The sequence below is a fragment of the Protopterus annectens genome, chromosome 9.part0 (assembly GCF_019279795.1).
Source record: "Protopterus annectens isolate FY-2018-M chromosome 9.part0, PAN1.0, whole genome shotgun sequence".
Taxonomy (NCBI): Eukaryota; Metazoa; Chordata; order Ceratodontiformes; family Protopteridae; genus Protopterus; species Protopterus annectens.
In genome coordinates this window covers 1,118,651,820-1,118,672,720 of record NC_056743.1, presented here as the reverse complement: position 1 = coordinate 1,118,672,720, position 20,901 = coordinate 1,118,651,820, and the positions used below count along the sequence as shown (strand labels likewise).

Sequence of the window (20,901 nt, the reverse complement as noted above, 5' to 3'; positions counted from 1 at the left end):
ATGCTTGCAAGCTCAGAAGCTCCTGATTGCAAAGAAATGCAGGATTTATTGCATGCAGTTGAATAGGTGGGAAAACATACTCTGCAATGTAGTTTTGATTCTTTAGAGGCTTCTTGTAGAGCCGCAGTTGCAGGTTCTGTGATTCAAAGACATGCTTGGTTAAAAGAACAGAGTTTACCTGATCATGTTAAGGCAAAATTATTGGATGCTCCTTTACAGCATGATACCTTGTTTGGTGTTAAGGCAGAAGAGGTGTTAAAGAAAATGGAGAATAAAGCTAAATCTATGCAAACAGTCAAGGATTTCTTATAGGTACAGCCACCTCAATTTAGCAGAAATTGGCCAACAAAGAATTGGTCCTTTCCAGTGTCAGACAGGCCACAGAGAGGCAGATACAGACGCCCAAGAGGCAGATCTCAACCCCAAGGCTCAAACAGACGACAGTGGGGCACCTCAACCCCAAAAGGAGGTGAGGACAAGTATTGACCTTACAGGAAACGGTCACAATGACTTTCCCCTGCGTACGCCAAGCGCTTCCCTTTTGAAAGCCCCCTTAGAGGGAAAACTAGCACTTTTTTCTCAAAACTGGCAAACAATCACCCACAACAAATGGGTTCTGAATATTGTGTCTTAGGGTTACAGGTTCCACTTTCATACTTTACCAAGGCTAAAAGGAATGCCAGACCTGCCACAAAATCAATGGGCAGAGGCACAAAAACAAATTTCAGCCCTCATGGACATGAAAGCTATTCAAAAAGTACCACAACAGGAGCAAGGACAAGGATTTTACTCAAGACTCTTCCTGGTCCCCAGAAAGGACAAGGCCTGGAGGCCCATACTAGACCTTTCAATTCTAAATACTTAACTGAATATTCCGAAATTCAAAATGTTGACATTACAGCAGCTCCTACCCATGCTGGGCAAGAAGGCTTGGCTTGTTACTCTGGACCTCAGAGGCATAGCTGCATGTCCCTATCAGACAAAATTGCAGAAGATACCTAAGATTCAAAGCCGGTACAATGCACTACCAATTCTCTGCACTGCCCTTTGGCTTATCTACTGCGCCCAGGGTCTTCACAAAGTGCCTGGCACCATTAATTGCATTTTGCAGACAAAAAGGAATACAAATATATCCATACCTGGATGACTGCCTCATTCAAGCAGAGACAAAGGACATTCTTCTACAGTATCTGGCGTTTGTAAAAAGGTTGCTAATTTCTGTAGGGTAAACAGTAAACGAAAAGAAGTCAAAACTAGTGCCCTCACAACAGATGGTATTCCTGGGTGCCAGCTTAAATACAACGGCCCAGATGGCTTATCTCACACCAGACAAACAAGTTCAACTAACTCAATATTTTCGATTACTGGCAAAAAAGTCCCCGCTCCCTGCAAGAAAAATTCTGCAGGCCCTGGGATTCATGGCATCCTGCATACTACTAATACCATATGCCAGACTGCATATGAGGAAATTACAATGGTACCTAAAAAGTGTTTGGACTCAACACTCTCACAGTTTAGAAGCAGTAATAACAGTGATTCCCTGCCTACAACAGGAGTTTCGATGGTGGGCACAGGCATGTCACCTAAACAAGGGTCAGCCGTTTACCCTACCCACAGCCAGGCAGACTCTAACAGATGCTTCGGACTACGCCTGGGGAGCACACATGGCAGGAAAATGCATTCAGGGCAAGTGGACCACAGACGAGATGCATCTTCACATCAATCAAAAAGAGATGTTGGCTGTTCAGAATGCCCCAACAGCTTTCAAGGACCTTCTACATCCAGGACAACTATTATTAGACAGACAACACCACAGTAATGTGGTACATAAACAAGCAAGGGGGCACTCATTCTTATCCCCTATGCAGGCAAGCCATGACCTTGTGGAATACAGCTCTAACGTATCAAGTTCACTGGCAAGCACAATTCCTGCCAGGAAAGAAAAATACTCTGGCAGACTATCTAAGCAGAAATATCATGGACCCTCACGAATGGAAATTGAATCCACAAATCTTCAACGTGGTAACACAAAAATGGGGATGCCCAGACATGGATCTTTTTGCCTCCCCAGTGAATTGACAACTACAAAAATTCTGCACAAGGACTTATCACAAGTAAGCATGGAAAGTGGATGCTCTTTTGTTCAGCTGGAAAAACCTAAAAGTTTATGCCTTCCCACCACTGCCTCTCCTTTCAAAGGTACTCCTAAAAGCCAGACAAGAAAAACCACATATGATCCTGATTGCTCCAGACTGGCCACGCCAGCACTGATACTCTATCTTAAGGAACTTAGCTCAAGGCCCATCTTGGATTTTGCCACAAATTCCACACCACCTGACTCAGCAAAACAATCAGATCCTGCACGGTCAGCTCAAAGCCCTAAACCTGGCTGCATGACAGATTCAATAGTCGAACAGGCAACACCTCTCTCTAAAGCTGTTATGGATGTCATTTTCGAGGCCAGGAGGCCTAGCACCAGGAAAGCTAACTCAGAAAAATGGAAGAGATTCTGTGCCTGGAACCAGGCTCAAAGCCTTGACCCTCTTGTTCCAAACATCCCTCAGATTTTACAATACTTAACTGAGATGTTGGACAGAGGCCTATCCTTCTCGTCAATCTAAGATCCACACCTCTGCCATTTCAGCGTATTACAACACGTATCCTCCTTTATTCTCTCATCCCTTGCTAAAGCAGTACCTCAGAGGGGCTAAAAGCATAAGACCGCCCCGGAGAGCACCAACCCAAATTTGGGACCTCAATTTCGTTTTGGAAAAACTGACCTTGCCACCTTTTGAGCCAGCCAATACAGCCGATCTAAAATTTTTATCATGGAACACAGCTCTGCTCCTGACAGTAACTGCAGCAGGAAGAGTCTCAGAGCTACAGGCATTAATGGCACTGGAACCGTTTATAAATTTTCATCAGGACAGGGTTTCTTTAAGGACAAACCCTACCTTTATGCCAAAGGTGGTATCTAGTGTGGCTCTTAACCAAACCATCCATTTGCCAACTTTTTATCCAAACCCCCAGAATAAAGGGGAGAAACTTCTGCATTCCTTGGACATACACAGGCAGCTATGCTTCTACTTGGACAAAAAAGCTCTCAGGAAAACTGAGCAACTGTTTGTAGCATATGCTGCAGGATCACAGGGCAAGGCTATCTCAAAGCAGACAATATCCAAATGGATAGGACACTGTATTCATTACTGCTACACACAGCATGGAAAATCAGTCCCAAATAACATTAGGCCACATTCCACCAGGGCAACAGCCACTTCAACAGCCTTTCTCAGAGGAGTACATACCAAGGAAATTTTGGAGGCTGCAACTTGGAGTTCAGTGCACACCTTTACCAAGCATTACCACCTGCCTCTTTACTCTAAATCCAGAGCAGGATTTGCCACTGCAGTTCTGCAGGGCCTCATAGCCAATCCTAACTCTTTGTAGACCAGCCACCCAACCTTAGGTTTGGGATTCATCCCAAGTGTAATGACTGCAGCAGTGTAACACGATGAACATAATACAGATGTTCGTGTTACCCTGCTGCAGTCATCACACTTGGGTTATCTTGTCGTCAGGCGGTCCCACAGTCGGCCTGAATTCCAAGGTCTTGGTCCTGCGTCGGTTGCTGTCGCTTCTTCCCTGACGGTGCGCCAGGGGTATATGAGGCATCCGACGCCATTTTCTTCAGTCTTTCTTGCTGCGGGGTGCCCAAAGCAGTTCGCAAGTGCCGGTCGGCCGACACCTGAGATTTTCGAATCAAATTTTAGTCCGAAGTCTTCAAAGCTAAGTACCCTGTTGGGGAACCTTTTCTTGCCTCAGTCCGATGTCAGAAAAAGTTAATTGCATTTCTTGTGGGAAGTAAGTACCTCATAAGGACTTTCATTCTTATTGTATACCTTGCTTAGGCCCAGACCACGACATCACTGGTTGTCTGTTTTGTGCTAGGTTCAATAAGCGAACTATAAAGCGACGCTTTGATTTCACACAACACTACTTTGGTAGGAAATTTAATTACACTATGCCATCGGAGCAACCGACTACCGGCTTGCATAAAAAAAGCAAAGATAGACAGGCAGCCTAGATCCAAGCCAGATTCCGAGGCCTTGGCTGGGCCTACGCAGCCCCTGGTGACCACAGAATTGGAACCCCAGACCGCTTCGGATTCTCAAGCAGAGAGTTCTAGGCCGACGCAGCCATTTTTTTTAGGCCCTACCAACGACATTGCAGAAGGAGAAGCCAGTGCTGTGGAAACACCTTCGGTTCCAGAAGATGTCTTCAGACAGACTACTCTCACCATAAAATCTTATGCTAAGCTTAAGACTCCTCTAAAACCAAAAAAGAGTGCACATCAGTCTCCAGTTCAAGGCTCCATGCCTAAGAAACAGATGCTTAAAATGGCTGAAGATTTGATTTCTTTAATCAGGGGTTCCCAACCCCCCCCCCCCGACAAAAGGCATAGACAAGAGGAGGATTATGCCTCCTCTGATCAAGTGTCTATTTCCTCAGGCTCCTCTGAGGAACAGGATTACTCCTTTCCCCCTTATGAAGATTCTGATGCTGAAGATTCCATTCCTTCAGCTTCTCCCCCTGAAGACTATTCCTTTGGGGAAACCTTACATACCATGAGGGAATATTTCCACTGGGAGGGTCAGGACTACTCAGACTTAAAGAAAAGGCTCCGAGAGTTTCTTTTACTCCCCCAGCACATACCACTTGCTATCCCTCCAGTTTTAGACATTGTGGATGATGTTTACTTAGAATCTAGTCTAAATCAAGATTCTCTGCCTCCTGCTCCAGCCAAACCAGATAGATATAGAGTGCCTGACTCACACAAATTCCTTTACAAAAGCCATGTTGCTGACCCAGAGACAATCTCCCAGGGTCCCAAAGGGGCTAAGGCTTCTATGGCTAAAAATCCTGTACTCTCTGAAAGGGACTCTAGAGCACTAGATAGGTGGGGGAAGAAGGTTTACACCTCAGCTACTCTAGCTATATGAGAGCACTAAATTGTCAATTTCACCTGCTTAAATACCAGCAATTCCTAATGTCTCAAATAAAACAAAAGATGAGCACGCACCCTCAACAGTCTGAATTCAAGGAAATGCAGGCTCTGTTGCATGCAGCTGAACAGGTGGGCAAACATACTTTACAATGTGGATTTGATTCCTTGGAAGCTTCCTGTAGAGCAGCTGTTACTGGGTCTGTTATACGTAGGCATGCTTGGTTAAAGGAACAAACTCTGCCTGATCATGTTAAAGCAAAGTTACTAGATGCACCCTTACAGCCGGATGTCTTATTTGGGGTTAAAGCAGAAGAGGTTTTAAAGAAAATGGAGGATAAGGCAAAATCTATGCAGACGGTCAAAGATTTCTTACAGGTACAACCCCCACGCTTCAGCAGAAATTGGCCAACAAAGGATTGGTCCTTTCCAGCTTCTGACAGACCACAGAGGGGTAAATACAGGAGCCCAAGGGGCAGAGGACAAGCACAAATCCCTTATAAACCTCGCCAATGGGGCACTGCAACACAGAAGGGACGAGAAGACAGGTCCCAAACTACTAGAAAGCAAACACAATGACTTAAACCTCAAACTGCCGAGCAAAACTCTCTTGGCAGCTCCCTTGGGAGGAAAATTAGCATTTTTTACAGACAACTGGCGCATAGTCACAAAGGACAAATGGGTCCTAGACATTATCTCACAAGGATACAGATTCCATTTCCACACCTTGCCAAGGATAAAAGGAATGCCAAACCTGCCACAAAATCAATGGGCAAAGGCACAAAACAAATTACAGCTCTCAGGACATGAGAGCCATTCAACTGGTACCTACACAGGAGCAAGGCCAAGGATTTTACTCAAGGCTCTTTCTAGTCCCCAGAAAGGACAATGCTTGGAGACCCATTCTGGACCTTTCAATTCTAAACACCTTCTTGCAAGTAACCAAATTCAAGATGCTAACACTACAGCAGCTTTTTTCCATGTTGGGCAAGAAAGCTTGGCTAGTAACGTTGGACCTCAAGGAGGCATACCTGCATGTCCCTATCAGACAAAATTGCAGAAGATACCTCTGTTTCGTTGCAGGTTCAACCCATTATCAATTCTCTGCACTGCCCTTTGGCTTATCTACTGCGCCCAGGGTCTTCACAAAATGCCTGGCACCAGTAATTGCATACTGCAGACAAAGAGGAATTCAAATATACCCATACCTGGACGACTGCCTCATTCAAGCAGAAAGCAAGGACATTCTCTTACAACATCTGGCTTTTGTAAAACACCTTCTAAGTTGCCTAGGGTACACAGTAAACGAAAAGAAATCAAAACTAGTGCCCTCACAAAATATGACATTCCTGGGTGCCAGCTTGAATACAACGGCCCAGATGGCTTATCTGACGCCAGACAAACTACAACTAACTCAATACTTTAAAACAATGGCAACAAAGACCCAACTCCCTGCAAGACAAATTCTGCAGGCCTTGGGCATCATGGCATCTTGCATACTACTAATACCATTTGCAAAACTGCATATGAGGAAATTACAATGGTACCTAAAAAGCGTATGGACTCAACACAGCCACAGCTTGGAAACAATGATACCTCTCATTCCCTGCCTTCAACAGGAGTTTCTATGGTGGTCACAGGCATGTCACCTCAACAAGGGTCGGCCTTTCACCTTACCCCCAGCCAGGCAAACTATGACAACAGATGCATCGGACTATGCCTGGGGGGCACACATGGCAGGACGGTGCGTTCAAGGCATATGGACTGCAGATCAAAGGAATCTGCACATCAATCAAAAAGAAATGCTAGCTGTACAGAATGCCCTGACAGCCTTCAAGGACCTCTTATATCCAGGACAGCTTATAATAAGGACAGACAACACCACAGTAATGTGGTACATAAACAAACAAGGGGGTACACACTCCTACCCTCTGTGCAGGCAACCAATGTCCTTGTGGAACACAGCACTGGCTTATCAAGTTCAATTACAAGCTCAATTCCTGCCAGGAAAAAAGAACACATTGGCAGACGACCTAAGCAGAAACATCATGGATCCCCACAAGTGGAAACTGGTTCCACAAGTATTTGCAATGATAACTCAAAAATGGGGGCGCCCAGATATAGACCCGTTTGCCAACCCCCAAAACTATCAGCTATCAAAATTTTGAACAAGGACATTTCACCATCAAGCTTGTAAAGTGGACGCACTCTCATTCAGTTGGAAAATGCTGACAGTATATGCCTTTCCTCCATTGCCCCTTCTCACAAAGGTGCTGCTGAAAGTCAGGATGGAGAGACCCCGAATGATACTCGTTGCCCCAGACTGACCATGCCAGCACAGGTACCCACTATTAAGGAACATGGCCCAGGGCCCACCATGGATTTTACCACAAATTCCTCATCTACTCACACAGCAAGGCAGTCAGATTCTACACAGCCAGCTCAAAACCTTACATTTGGCTGCATGGCAAATCACCTAAGCAACCAGTCAGCTCCTCTTTCACAAGCTGTTATGGATGTTATTCTGGTGGCCAGGAGGCCCAGCACCAGGAAAGCCTACTCAGACAAATAGAAAAGATTTTGTGCCTGGAACCAAGCTAAAGGCCAAAATACCCTTCAGCCAGACATACCTCAGATTCTACAATATTTAACTGAGATGTTACACAAATGACTTTCTTTTTCATCTATTAAAATCCACGCCTCAGCTATTTCAGCTCACTACAACACGGATCCTCCCTTATTTTCACATCCACTTCTAAGGCAGTATCTCAGAGGGGTCAAAAACATTAGGCCTCCCAGGAGAGCGCCAACACCAACTTGGGACCTCAATTTTGTTCTGGAAAAACTTACGCTACCACCTTTCGAGCCAGCTTTCTCAGCTGACTTAAAGTTTATATCATGGAAGACTGGCCCTGCTGCTAGCAATTACTTCAGCCAGAAGAGTCTCAGAGCTACAGGCACTAATGGCAGTAGAGCCTTTTCTCATTTTTCATCAAGACAGTTTCTCTACGAACTAACCCCTCCTTTATGCCAAAGGTGGTATCCAGTATGGCTCTAAAGCAAACCATCCATTTACCCACCTTCTTTCCAAATCCACAGAACAAAGGAGAAAGACTCCTGCATTCCTTGGACATTCACAGGCAACTATGTTACTACTTGGATAAAACTAAGGTATTCAGAAAATCTGACCAGCTTTTTGTATCCTATGCTACAGCATCACAAGGAAAGGCCATCTCAAAACAGACAATTTCCAAATGGATAGGACATTGCATATGTTTTTGCTACACCCATCATGGAAAACCAGTTCCTGCTAGCATAAGGCCCCACTCTACCAGGGCAGCAGCTACATCTACAGCTTTCCTCAGGGGAGTGCCAACCAAGGATATTCTGGAAGCTGCAACTTGGAGTTCAGTACACACCTTCACCAAACACCATCACTTACCACTTCACTCTAAGTCTAGAGCTGATTTCGCCACTGCAGTTTTGCAGGGCCTTCTAGCCTCCTCTAACCCTGTTAGACTCCACCTCCCATCTTTAGCTTTGGGATTCTACCCAAGTGTGATGACTGCAGCAGGGTAACACGATGAACATAGTACAGTTTTGTACCTACCATAAATGTAGATGTTCGAGTGTATACCTTGCTGCAATCCAGGTTACCCTCCCTCCATCCCCTCTGACCTAACTAAAACCTTTCAATGCCTTAAAATCTGATACCACCTTTGTGGTGTATTTGCTTATAGCTGGAGGGATGTTTTGTTTGTGCTAAACTTTTATTATTGGTACTATCTACTGACCACCTTTGGGGGGGGGGGGGCACCTGACATCTGGGGCAAGAAAAACTGAAGAAAATGACATCGGATGCCTCTTATATACCCCCTGGCGCACTGACGTCAAGGAAGAAGCGACAGCAACTGACGCCAGACCAAGACTTTGGAATTCGGGCCTACTGTGGGACCGCCTGACGGCAGGATAACCCAAGTGTGATGACTGCAGCAGGGTATACACTCGAACATCTACATTTATGGTAGGTACAAAACTGTACTTTTGTACCTGCCATAAATGTAGATGTTCGAGTGTTCACACTGCTGCAGTCCAGATTACCCTCTCTCCATCCCCTCTGAACAAACTGGACTTATCTACACCTTTCTATCCTATACAACCTTTGTGGTGTATTTGCTTGTAACTGAAGGTATTGTTCTTATTTTATATGTATATTTTTTATTAGCAATATGTATTGCCTACCTACTTGGGGCCACCTGACATCTGGGGCAAGAAAAACTGAAGAAAATGGCGTCGGATGCATCTTTTATACCCCTGGCGCACTGACGTCAGGGAAGAAGCGACAGCAACCGACACCGGACCAAAACTTTGGAACTCAGGCCTACTGTGGGACCGCCGGATGGCAGGATAACCCAAGTGTAATGACTGCAGCAGTGTGAACACTCGAACATCTACATTTATGGTAGGTACAAAACTGTACTTTTCCGCTCCCAAATCGGGGAGTAGTAAGACTCCCCCTTATGGAAAACTGTCTCAATGACTTGCTTCTAAAACTTCCAAGCACTTCCCAACTGAATGCTCATTTAGGTGGAAAGATTGATCTGCAGGCCAAAAACTGGGAACTCATTGTACTGGACAAATGGGTTTTAAATATAATGTCCCAAGGATACAGATTTCACTTCCACACCTTACCAACACCAAGCGGGTGGCCAGATCTACCCCCAAATCAGTAGGCAGAGGCCCAAAATCAAGTACTCTTTCTTAAGCATGGGGGCTATTCAGTTGATGCCAGAAGAGGAAAAGGGTTAAGGGTTCTATTCGAGACTTTTCCTGGTACCCAGAAAAGGAAATACATTGCGTCCTGTCCGGGACCTTTCTACTCTAAATACCTTTCTGGTGATTCCAAAATTCAAGATGCTGACTCTTCACCAACTGCTTCCTACACTAGGCAAAGATGCATGGTTGGCGACACTAGACTTAAAAGAAGCATACCTGCACAATCCTATCAGGGAGTCTTGCAGAAGATACCTACGTTTCAAAGCAGGCTACATGCACTATCAGTTCTGTGCACTGCCCTTTGGCTTATCTACTGTGCCCAGGGTATTCACAAAGTGCCTAGCTCCAGTCATTGCATTCTGCAAGCAAAGAAATATTCAAATATACCCTTACCTGGATATTTGTCCAATTCAGGCAGAAAGCCAAGACATACTTTTGAATCATCTGGCCTTTGTTCAAAGGGTACTGACTTGTCTGGGGTACACCACAAACAAAATGAAATCACACCTGGTACCCTGTCAACAAATTATATTCCTGGGAGCAAGTTTGAATACAACTTCCCAGATGGCTTTCCTCACGCCAGAGAAACTGATTCATTTGACAACCTACTTCAAAAAAGTGGCCACAAAAACCTAGTTATCTGCAAGGCAAATTCTGAAAGCCTTGGGGTTCATAGCCTCCTGCATTCTTCTAATTCCATATGCAAGGCTGCATATGAGGAAACTGCAGTGGTATCTCAAATGCCTATGGTGTCAACATTCACAGGATCTGGAAGCAGTGATTCCTATCTTACCTTGCTTACGCCTAGAGTTCCTTTGGTGGGCAGAGGCTTGCCATCAAAACAGGGGACTACCATTCACACTACCCCCTGCCGCCCAAACCTTAACAGGCGCATCAGACTATGCATGGGGGGGGGGGGGGGCTTACCTGGCAGGGAAGTGCATTCAGGGCAAATGGAACCCAAGTCAAATGCACCTGCATATCGATCAAAAGGAAATGATAGCTGTACAGAATGCTCTGACAGCCTTTAAGGACCACATTCTTCCAGGGCAATTAATGATAGAGACAACACCACTGTTATGTGGTACATAAACAAGCATGGGGGTACACATTCTTACCCCCTCTGCAGACTAGCCATGGCATTGTGGAGCACAGCCCTGAGCTATCAGGTATATCTACAAGCTCAATTCCTGCCAGGAAAACTAAATACACTGGCAGACAAACTAAGCAGAAACCTCATGGACTCACATGAGTGGAAAGTGGAATCAAGGATTTTCAACATGTTGACAAGCAAATGGGAGAGCCCAGATATAGACCTGTTTGCCTCCCCCCAAAACTATCAGTTGGACACATTTTGCACAAGGACTCCCCACAAGCAAGCTTGGAAAGTGGATGCTCTGACCTTCAGCTGGAAAAAACTATCAGTTTATGCGTTTCCTCCTCTGCCTCTGCTCTGCAAAATACTACTAAAGATCAAACGAGACAAAGGATGATTTTGATTGCACCAGACTGGCCACGCTAACACTGGGTACCCCCTCTTGCGCAGTGTCACATTTGGCCCCATGGCACCTGCCTCAGACTCCTACTGTATTGTCTCAGCAGGAGAACCAAATTCTGCACCCTCAACCTCAAATGCTGAATCTAGCAGCCTGGCTAATTGCATAATTTCTCCTTTACCATCCCTCAGCAAACCAGTGATGGATATCATTTTAGAGGCAAGAAGGCCTAGTACTAGAAAGTCTTGCGCTGAAAAATGGAAAAGATTCTGTGCCTGGAACCAATTTCAAGGGATGAGCACACCGCCGCCCAATTTACCTCAGATTTTACAATACTTAACTGAGATTCTTCATAAGGGCCTGTCTTTCTCCTCCATCAAAATTCATGCCTCGGCCATCTCAGCCCGTTATAACACAGAACCACCCCTCTTCTCTCATCCACTGCTTAAGCAGTTCCTCAGCGGGGCCAAAAATCTACGACCACCCAGGAGAGCTCCAACTCCAGCCTGGGACCTCAACTTTGTATTGGAAAAACTCACCCTTCCTCCTTTCAAGCCAGCTGCCACTGCAGACTTAAAATTCCTTTCTTGGAAAACAGCTTTCCTTTTAGCAATCACTTCAGCAAGAAGGGTATCTGAATTACAGGCCCTCATGGCAGTGGAACCTTTCATCATCTTTCATGCGGATAGGGTGTCCCTCAGACTAATCCCGCCTTCATGCCCAAGGTGGTATCCAGTGTGGCCCTTAATCAGTCCATACATTTGCCAACCTTCTTTCCTAATCCACAGATCAAAGCGGAATGGGTTCTGCACTCCTTAAACGTGCACAAACAACTTAGATTCTACTTGGACAGAACTAAACCTCAAAGGAAGTCTGATAAACTGCTGGTGGCATTTGCTGCAGGAGCAGAGGGGAAAACTATTTCAAAGCAAACCATTTCCAAATGGATAGGCCATTGCCTTCATTTCTGCTACAAACACCATGGAAAACCTATCCCACTGGGGATCAGACCCCACTTTACCAGGGCTACATCTACCTCTTACAGCCTTTCACAGAGGTGTCCCTATCAGGGACATCCTAGAAGCTGCTACCTGGAGTTCTGTACATACTTTCACCAAGCATTACCATCTGCCAATTTTCTCTAAATCTAGAGCTGGCTTTGGCACTGTAGTCTTGGCAGGGCCTTTCAGCTGGTCCTAATTCCATTTAAATTCCTCCTCCCATCCTTAGCTTTGGGAATCTATCCAAAAGTAATGACTGCAACACTGAAACACTAAGAACATAGTACAGTTGTATACACTTACCATAAATGTAGATGTTCGAGTGTATTCACTGTTGCAGTCCTGGTTTACCCTCCCTCCAGCCCCTTCTTATTTTGGATATACCTCTACTTTCCTTTGCTACTATCTTCAAAAGCTTTTGGTGTGTTTGCTTTTTTGTTGGTGGTATAACCTTGTGTATATATAGATTTAATTGCTTCCCATTAAGGGGGCACCTGACATCTGTGGCAAGAAAAACTGATGTAATGGCATCTGCTGCATGTTTTATACCTCTGACGTCATGGAAGAAGGGACAGCAACCGACACAGGACCCAGTACAGGCCGACTGAGGGCTACTGCAAGCAGATAACCCAAAAGTGATGACTGCAACAGTGAATACACTCTAAAATCTACATTTATGGTAAGTGTACACAACTGTACTTTCTTCAACAACCCCTATCTTTTCTATGCAAGCTTACCGCAATTTGCAAACAACGTATCCACTGTTAGATCCAGTTTGACAGCATCCATCTAGGCCATCCTTTTAATCTGATGTCAATTTTCATTCATTTCTCAAAAAGTTGTGTTCGGATCAGACCCTCTGATCTGACTCTGCTGTGTTTTTTTTTTTTTTTTTTTTTTTTTTTTTCAACAGCTCATGGCCACTAGAACTATCTAGCTCCTCCCTTACCCATAATTTTCTATCCCTTAAGATAACTCAGGTCTTGTTTGCCACTTCTTGCATACAGATGTGGTCGCTGTGAGCTCTCAAGCATTAATAGAAAAATTTCAGGTAAGTGAAATCTTTAATTGCCTGATTAACCACTTTCCCCATCAAATGTGTTGTATCTTATTACCTCCCTTCCTACATTTCTCATTATTTTCTTCTCTCCCCTTCCCTTTCCAATACCATTGTTGGTATTACTTTCAGTCCTTTCTTATTCCTGTTTAAAAACAAAAGGTACTTTTATTTTTTTCTCTTGTCTTTCTGTTAAAGTGCTAAAATGGCGGAAAAGCCTTCTGGCTTTAAAAAATGTGGGCACAAAGTTCCCTTATCTGACACGCACCATTGGTGCATTTATTGTATGGGCCCTGATCACCTCAAAGTGGATTGTGAGATATGCAAGTCTTTTAATCCTAGGGTGGTCATTGATAGTAAAAAAAATAAATAAATAAACTGATACTGGAAGGTGGTCTTTCTTCGACCTTTTCAGAGGCACAATCTGGGTCTCATCCCTCAAGATCTGACAAAAAGGAGCACTGAAAGAGGCCATTGGATCTGTCTGGGTCTTTCACTCCTTCCTCCTATCCGATGTAGGAACCCAGATAGTAATAAATCTAAGACTTCTAAGCCAAAGTCCAAATTTACTGATCAGCCGGCATCAGATGCTTGCTCTACTTCCTCTGCTCTACTGCTGTCAGATCCGAAGCCCTTGTCCTCGAGTGAGGTACACATCCTCCCTAGATGCAGTACTTTCTAGAGTTCCCTCATCTTTTTTGGAGAGATGCCAGCATTCCAGGTCCCCCCTCTGTAGCCTCATTCTCTCATTCTTCCAGAAACCTGACAGAAGCAGATGTGGATAGAATGAAGTTTCTCTCTGCACAGATGCAGGTGGGAATTCTTCTGGCTCCTACCCCTTTGAGACAAGAAGCCCTTACCAGTACTACACCACCTATCTCTGCTCTTTCCCTGATCTGACCCATGGTTTCAGAGCCCTTGGATCCAAGGTTTTGCGAGATTGTCATCTTGGATCCATTCTTTGAGTGCACTGGCTCAGAGAGTGTCCGAGCCGGAGGAGACTGAGCTGAAGCAACTCTGTCTGATCCAAAGCATTGGAGTAGACTCCGAAGTTGTCAGAGCTGTCTGCCCCTTAGAGCCTCTGCTTTGGACAGCTTGGCTCTATCTGACTCTGGAGGACTACCGTTGGGTCAGGGGGGAGCTGATGGTCTGGAAGCCTCCTTATCAGCTCAGTCAGCCACCTCCAACCCTGGGAGCTCTGTCTTTGAAGTGGTGGAGAGGTTTTTTTAGGATTTCTCCTCTGGATCCTGGATGTGTCTGTGCCTTGAGTCTTGTCACTCTACTCCACAGAGACAGCCGACCCAAAGTCTGCAGGCTACCCAGCAGGGTAATCTCATTTCTTCCAGTACTTCTCCAGAACATCCACCCGAAGAAGTCCCTAGGAAGAGAAAGTGCAAGAGGAGGAGCTTAGAGTCTCCTTAAGAGTCGGTCACTGAGATGCTGATTTTGATGGAGGGGGGAGCCCCCAAGATCACCACCTGATGTCTCTTTTGGAGACATCCTGGAGATCCTCCAGCAGAGAGGTGGTTGGTCTACCAATAACCTTTCCCAAAAGGAATTGTTACTACTGGAAGCCTTTGGGTCTGGCCCGTCTACCTCCTGGGTGACTCATCCTGTTGAAATCATTAATTTGATCTCTAGGTGGGTGTGGAAGAATGCAGACACTGTTGAGCCAATCCCCAAGAGATCAGACAGGATTTTGGCACCACCAAAAGAAAGAGTTTTGGAGCAAGGGAGTACTAGTAGATGCCGTGGTTGTGGTGGTGGCCATGAAGAAAGACGTTGCAGAATTAAGTTCTTCTGTCCATCCGCCTGATGGGGAGTCAATGGCATTGGACAGATTTGGGAAGAGTGTATATGCTTCAGCAACCTTTGCACTCTGGTCGCTGAATTATTTGATACAATTCACTAGATTGTAGAGGGATTTGATTAAAAAACTCTCCAAATCCCTTGTTAGGGCCAGTACTTCTGAAGCTCAGACCTCTGTTGCTCACAGTTGGCTAACCTACAGTTGATCACTAATTCATCCATGAGGTTAATTTCACATGCAGCTGGAGGTACCTCAAGGGTGACGTGTTCAGGCATTTCTATCAAAAGGCACACCTGGATGTGCATATGTGATTTTATAAAGCCCTTCAAGTCCTTTTTCCTCAATGCACCCTTTGGTAGAGGCTGGCTGTTGAGCCCGAGAGTAAAGGGGAGACGCACTAGATGCGAGCAAGATGGTAAGACTCTCTGCAATGGGCGTACATTTTTCAACCCCTCAAAGATAGCTTTCTAGGATCAATGACAGGGTCGAAATATTTGGTTCAGAAAGTCCCAGGGTCCTTTCCAAGATCAGCATGGAGATAGTTCCCCCAGGGGGCAGAGGGGAGAACTCAAATGGAAAACTTCACCCATGCAGCAGAGGAAGCCCACAGAACCAGGGATCTAAAGATTCTTCTTGACAGACCCTATCAGTGCTCCTTAAAGTTGGCCTGATTGTCCACCTCTGGGGGCAGTTGCCATTTTTCCCTGCACCATAGATCCTGGCTAGATGTTATAAAATATGTGACTGCAGAGGATTAATTCCAGAGGTTGTATAATCCCCCCCCCCCCACCAGCATTAAACAAAATTTCCAATGTTCCACCCAGTCAGAGGAAAGCAACAGCTTTAGAAGTAGAAAAGCTGCTAGAGAAGTCATTCAAGGTCCCCCCAGACCAGACAGAATCTGGAACGTACTCAAGATTCATTTTAGTGCCAAGGAAAGTAGGCGACGGGAGACAAGATTTCGATCTCAGCATTCTGAACAAGTCATTCCATTACACCAAGTTCTGGATGTTCATGGTTCAGTCCATTCTGCCTTTACTGCATAAGGATGACTGGATGTGCTCCAGTAGACCTTCGAGATGCATACTGTCACACAAAAATGAACAGATGCTCCAGAAGGTATCTACACTTTCAGCTGAGACTGTCATTACCAGTTAAGAGCCCTGCCCCTTCGTCTCATTACAGCCTCCAGAGTGTTCACCAAATGCATGGCAGCAGTAGTAGCAGCTCACTTGAGACTGCAAGAATTCCAGGCATTTCCGTAATTGGAAGACTGGCTCATAAACCTCTCTGACCAGGCATCTACTGATAAGAAAATGAGATTATGTACTCCAGACTTTGTCTTCTGGGAATTGCCATTGACCACAACAAATCTCATTTAGAAACTACTCAAATGTTAAGAGTTCATAAGGAGCCTTATTCAACACAATGTCAGTGCTAGACCCCCTTCTTTTTCCAAAAAGATTCAAAATTCTTCTCTTTCGGCCTAATTGATTCTACAACCTTGGGATCAATGTCTGTGGCGATAGTTCTTGTTCCCAAAGCAAGATACCATATGAGAATACTTCAGTTGATATAGGCTGGTGTAGAATGGACCCAGTGAGTCACTAATGTCCACCCAGATCAAAAATTCCCAGGCATGCAAAAATTACCTGAAGTGGTGGATTAGCTCAGGTGAGGTTCTACAAGGCCCATCTAATCATTCTTCCTTGCCCAAGGCTATGGTGACCATGGATGCTTCCCAAATTGGGTGGGGGAGCAGTTCATGGGAAAGACTGTCCAAAGCACATGGCCTCCTGAAGAGGCCAACATGCTTATCATTGTCATGGAAATAGCAGTGCTGTTAGCGTTGCAGGCTTTCCAAAACTTTTTCCCTTTTGAGACAATTGCGATTCAGCCAGACAAATATGTCCACGGTTTGGTACATCAACAAACAAGGAGGGACCAGATCTTACCCCTTGTGTCAAGAAGCTCAGAGTGTGGCAATAGGTGATCTCATCCAATTAATTTCTGATAGCAGTGCGCATTCCAGGGAAATCCAACATGATAGCAGACAAGTTGAGCCAGGTCCATTTAGTTACTTCACAGATGGTCTTTCAACATGAAAATTGAAGTAAAGATATTCCACCAATGGGGGCCATACATGCTGCAACCTTTTTGCATCTCCCCTCAACAGCAAATGCAGCAGGTTCTTTAACCTAATCCCTCCACTGGGCGAATCACCAAGGGACGCTGTCTTTCATGATTGATCCACCATTCTCCTCTGTGCGTATCCCCCAACCCCAATAATCCCCAAATTTCTGCAGAAAGCTTCCAATTGAAGAACAAAGTCATTGCCACTTATTGGCCTTGACAGGTATGGTTCTCCTTTCTTTGGCCTCATCTAGTTTACCCTCCATGGATTCTGGATCCAATTCCAGACCACCTGTCTCACCTGAAAGACATTCACCTAGACATCTCAAACCTAAAACTTGACCGTATGATTTCTCCACTTCCATTGATAGCTGGACAACGCACGCTCTCTTCCCCTGTCCATCATATATTTTTGTCTTTCCATAAACCTTACATTAGGACACTTTACAGAAGTAAATGGAAAAGATTTGTTTTTGGGCGCAGCAGAAAAATATTGACTCTTTTTCGGCACCAGTACATAAAGTTCTTGAGTTTCTAGCAACAATCCTTAATGAAGGGGGTAGTTCAACTAGCTGCCATTTCTAATTTTCATATAGGAGTTGAAAATTCCAGCTTAGCTTCATTGCAACTTTGTTGGGCCTTTTTAAGAGGTACCCTTTTTTGAGACCACCTTATAAAGATCAAACTCCATCATGGGGCTTAAATTTTAGTAGTGCAAGCCTTGGTTCATTCTCCTTTCAAACCAGCAACAAAATGTGAGTTTAAGGTTTTAACCTGTAAAACTATATTTTTGTAGCCATTACCTCTGCTCAAAGACTTTCAGAACTTCAGGCTTTGTCTTTTAAGCCTCCTCCTTTAATATTTCATAAAGCCCGGGTAGCACTGCAAACCAATTTGTCGTTTCTTCCTAAGGTATTAGAATTCAGTATCAACCAATTTGTTGTTTCTTCCTAAGGTATTAGAATCCAGTATCAATCAGTTCATTCATTTTCCAGTTTTCTATCCAGGTTTCACAAGCAAAGGTGAATATGTTACATTTGATGGAAGTTCACAGCCAATTTTTTTTTATTTACATAGAACAAAGAATATCAGAAAAACATACTAAATGTTTCCTTTGCGGAGTCTGTATTAGGAAACTGTTATAAAAATAACTAGCTAAACGGTTGACTGATTTTGTATACCTTTTGTTTATGACAAATTGAACATATCCTTACCCAAAGCTTTAAGAACCCATTCAACTAGGTCCATGGCAACATCATCACTGTTTTTATTTAGGGTTTCTATGGATGATTTTTGGGTAGCTTCAACTTGGGCTAATCCTCATACCGTTACTCTTTTACTAATTACAAACTGGATCTGGTCTCAAGGGGAAGAGCAGCATTTGGCTCAACAGTGCTCATGAATAATCATCCGTAGTGTCATCCCTGGATTTCAGGTAGCTGGGGACTTTCTCCCAATTGTTGAGGAATGAATGAAAACTGACAAAATCAGATAAAAAGTTATGTACTCACCATAATGTTCCATCTGTGTTAATTTTCATTCTTCCTTTACTCCCCTCCCACCAACCCCCTACCTTAGCACCAATATCTTCTGGAAATGCGAGAGGCAACAAGGGAACCAATGTTCCTGCTACTGAGTGCCAGATATTGGTCTCTTAACTGGGCGCTAATATTCCTCTTAAAACTATAAGCCAGCAAACCAGATCTGAGGTATGTTAGGGGATAGAGCATTGTGGGTAAGGGGGGAGCTTGAGAGTTGTAGTGGCCATGATATAGATATAGATATATATATATCTATCTATCTATATATATATATATATATATATATATATATATATATACATATATATATATAGATATAGATATATATATATATATATATAGATATATAGATATATATAGATATAGATATATATATATATATAGATATAGATATATATATATAGATATATATATATATAGATATATAGATATATAGATATATAGATATATATATAGATATATAGATATAGATATATATATAGATATGTATGATATAAAAATGAAAACAGCAGTGTCAGATCTGAACCCAATTGTTGAGGACGAATGAAAATGGACACCACAGATGGAACATTATGGTGAGCACACAACTTTTTTTCAACCCCCAAGACCCACAGTGATTATGGACACCTCCCGATTGGAGTTGGGGGGATTTCCTGGGAAGGACAGTCCAAGACAGACATGTGGGTCCCTCCAAGAGACCAGTCTGCATATCAATGTACTAGATATGAGAGCAGTCCTACTAGCATAGCAGGCCTTTCAAGATGCTCTTCCTCTAGGGACTGTTGCTATTCAAATAAAACTGTACAATTGAAACTATGAAACACAAATAAAATTGGTACCAGAAACGCACACCACCAACTTAGGGCTAAATATTTAATTAAACCAAGCAAGGTATTGCACATGGCCACATAACTATTGCTATTCAGACAGATGTCTGTGGTCTGGTACATCAAACAAGGAGGAACCCAATCTTATCCTCTCTGCAGAGGGGCTTTGTGTGTGTGGGAATGGACGATCTCTTCAGACCAGTTTTCTAGTTGCAACATATGGGAGAAAACCAGCATGTTAGTGGAAAAGAAGATAAGCAGATCCATTACAGTGCCTCACAACTGGTCTCTCAATCAGTCTGAGGAAAGGATTTTTCTGTCCTTAGGGCCAGCCTTGCTCCGACCTCTTTGCGTCTCCCCAGCAACAAGTGCAGCAGGTACTTTTCTCTTATCCCCCTCTCGGGGGTGGAGTTACTGAGAGATGCTCGAGTCCATGTTGGGCCTTCCAGTCTTCTTTATGCTTATCCCACTCTTCCTTTGATTCCCAAATTTCTGCAGAAAGCAAGTTGGCCGAAGAGCTCAGTCATCCTCCTTGCCCCCCTCCTGGCCTCAACAGGTATGGTTCCCCTTTCTTTGGTGTCATCCTCATTATCCTCCATGGATACTGGATCTGTCTCCCCTCCCCAATCAGGAATCCAACATCCCAGTGTCCAGGCCCTCAATATAACCACATAGTTCCTCCACTTCTAGTACTGGTGAGACAGCCCATGCTTTCCTCCTCTGTATGTATCTTAATAAAGTTTGTAAGAGCAAGTGGAAAAGATTCACCCTTTGGGCTTTAAAAAATGAGCTTGATCCCTTTTTTGACAGGAGACCAAGATTATTCATTGGCTTCTTTTAAATTATGCAAAACATTACTAAAAGGCATTTTTCTTCTTAGACCACCAGTAATGGACTCCTCACCTCCCTCGGATCTGACTCTTGTGCTTCAAGGTTTAATTTAACCTATAGAACCTTCATCTAAAACTGATCTAGAATTCCTTTCTTGAAGAACTGTCTTCTTAGTAGCCATTCCTTCTGCATAGAGGATAACTGAACTCCAGACCCTTTCCTCAAAGACCCTTTACATTATTTTCCATACATATAGGTTACCTTACAGACTAACCTTTCCTCTTTACCTAAAGTAGCCTCTGAAAGTAACATTAGTCAGTCCATTAATTTACCATTCTTCCCAAAATTTTCCAGTAAAGGACAGTACATGCTTCATTTCCTTGAGGTACAGTCAATTACACTTATTTTCACAGGACAGAACAAATGA

The 20,901-nt window shown here is 44.0% G+C and overlaps 1 protein-coding gene across 1 annotated transcript in view; it reads left to right on the top strand.

Moving 5' to 3' along the window:
• Positions 1-20,901, top strand: part of LOC122810625 — a 1,334,722-nt gene that overhangs the window by 1,176,588 nt on the left and 137,233 nt on the right. The gene's annotated exons all lie outside the window — the stretch shown is intronic.